This window comes from Papaver somniferum, chromosome 2 (assembly GCF_003573695.1).
Source record: "Papaver somniferum cultivar HN1 chromosome 2, ASM357369v1, whole genome shotgun sequence".
NCBI classification, from domain to species: domain Eukaryota; kingdom Viridiplantae; phylum Streptophyta; class Magnoliopsida; order Ranunculales; family Papaveraceae; genus Papaver; species Papaver somniferum.
This window is the reverse complement of record NC_039359.1, coordinates 22,715,325-22,718,071: the sequence shown is the minus strand read 5'-3', so window position 1 is coordinate 22,718,071 and position 2,747 is coordinate 22,715,325.

Genomic DNA, 2,747 nt, shown 5'->3' with positions numbered 1-2,747 from the left:
CACTAGCACTAATTTTCTGCCTAACAGCTGCAGTTTTATGCTTAGGGTAGAATTTCATATAGAAGGCAGCGATAAGTTCCTGCCATGTTTCTATGGATTCAGACGGTAGGTTGTTAAGCCAGGTCTTGGCTTTATCTCTCAAGGAAAAGGGAAACATTTAAGTTTCAAGACTTCATCAGTAAGGTCCTTTATCCTAATTGTCCCACAGATTTCCTCAAAGTCCCTAATATGAAAATAAGGGTTCTCATCATCTTTTCCTAAGAATATAGGGATCATTTGAAGAATACTAGGTTTTATCTCAAATTAGCCGTAGTGGCTGGCAATTTAATGCATGAAGCTTTGGTCCTAGTTGGGAACATGTAATCTTTCAAAGTTGCCATCGCTGGCACAACAGAAGTACTAGGGGTACTATCCTCACAAAGAGACAGATTCTCAAAACAGAAGTTTCCAAAAACAGGGCTCTCAAAGAAGAATCTTCGAGCTCCCTGCTTAAATCAGAAGAACTACTAGGTTTTTCGCTAATCAATCGACCTAGAGTATCTCTTTTCCAAGCCCTAACAAAATCGGGCATACACTAAAAAGAATTCAAAAGAAATAAAAAAAATCCTAACAGGAAGGTTCTAGCAACACACAGCAGGCTGACTCGACTTTACCACAGCAAACCTAAAGATTTCTAGCAAACAACAAGCATGATGGCTCCACTTAGATTGTTTCTAGACCAGCTTCTAATCCTTCGAAAGGGAATTCGTTACAATTTGAGCAAACCCCTCTGGAATCAATCCGAGTTAAAGCAAGTTGAATCGAGGCGAGGGAAGCTCAGTGGAGCTTTGATACCCAAAACCTCACCGATCCAATGCGGCGCAGTCACGCATTCAACTCGCAGAAACCGTCAAGAACTTCGAGGTGTGCTTAAAAGAGTAACCAATATTTTTCGAATGATTGTCCTGTTAAGCTCGATACCCTATAGGTCTCTTTCTAGTCCAAATTTTAGGCTTAGGTTCGCTTTAGGTTTCGTTTTCCTAAGCGGGCAAGAAGGGAGCGGTGATGAAATCCGAACCCTTATCTTATATGGTCCAGTCCTTGCCCTTTACTAGGAATTTAAAAACAGTCCATATTCAAGTCCTCAGCATATATTCACCTTAAGGAGTCCAGTAACCCGCTTGCAGGAGATTCGCGGGTGTTTAGAATTTTACCTCCCGTACCAGACGGGCGAAGAACCGCTGAAGTCGACTCGGGCCACGACTCCTATGCGTGTGCGAACCCGAGGGGCCGAGACGATATCGTAATCGTCGTCCTTCCCTGCAAACAGTTTATATTTAAGGGTACCCTTCCGTAGGGTTTAAAAATAAAAATAAAAATGTCCCAAAATTAATGTCCAAAGTCCATAAAAAAAAATACAAAAGAAAAGAAAGTCTAAAAAAAAATTACAAAAAAAATGTCTCTCTTTTTTTTTCTCTCTTTTATCAAAATAAATAAATAAAATTCTTCTTCTTTCGCTCCTTTAGCTTTGCTTTTCGCTCCCAAACTTTAAGTAAATCACCACAAGCTTTGGCAAAATTGTCTTTCGCTCCAATCTTCAAAAATCTGCAAGGAACAAAAAAAACCAAAAACGTAAAGAAGAACAAAATAATAAAATAAAATCTAAAAAAAATGCTAACTAAACACAGGTCCCCGCAGCGGCGCCAAAAATTTGATGGTTTATCAAAAGTGATTGTAGTTGTAGTGGTAAAAAGGGTCTTTTCAGACTTGTGAAGAAAACAATTTTTTTAGATTTAATTTAAAAAGGAAATAAACAAAATAATTCAAGTTTAGAGAAAATTACCAAGACTAGGATTCCACCAATGACCAAATAAATAGTAAACTCTAAATAGTTTTTATGCAATTCTATCTTTAAAATCAATTCTAATATTTGCCTCAAATATGTTTTTGAAGTAATAATTGTAATTAAGAAGTATGAAACATCAAAAGTTATTAAAACCCAGCATGCCGCATCAAGTCAATTCACAATTATTCAATAAAAACCATTAATTCAAACTCAATTCATGCAAATAATTAAATAATAATATTGCAAATAAATAGAAAAATTAGAATTATACCAATAAATCTGTGCCAATGGCTTCCTCCGTCGTCTCGGCTAATGGGTTTAGCTCCTCATCCCAAAAACACACTCACAAGATAAATTCATGGCCAAAATAGGTGTTTTTATTGATGAAATAGGAATTAGCAACGCTGTAGAAGTGTTACAGCGTCACTGTTACAAAGGGTGTAAGCTGCTGGAAAGAACGATACAAATCATATGCTGTAGATAAACGACAGTTTTCTTTCGCTGTAAGCACTGTGGAAAAACGACTGACTCTGCGAGTCCGTTCTTCCTTCTTCGTCTTCCTCTTCGAGCAGCAGCAGCAGGTATGATTTTTGTTCTTTGTTTCGGCTCTGAATTCTCTCCTCTTTCTCTCTAAACTTTTCTTTGATGTAAACCAACACTTATATAGCCCAACAGATCCATAAATCTCGACTAAATCCGAGAGTATTTCTCTTTTTTTCTTCTCGAGCAGTTGAGAGAATAATCTCTTTTCTGTTGCTTTGTACGCGTCCTATAGCTATAAAATAGGTACCAAACTCTTCTTAAGACGTGAACAAGACTAAATACATTACTTTCCAGCGTCAAACTCTCCCAAATATCTCTCACAAATCTTTGAAACTTGAACAGAAAGTACGTGTCCTGTTTGAACTTTGATTACTTCTCC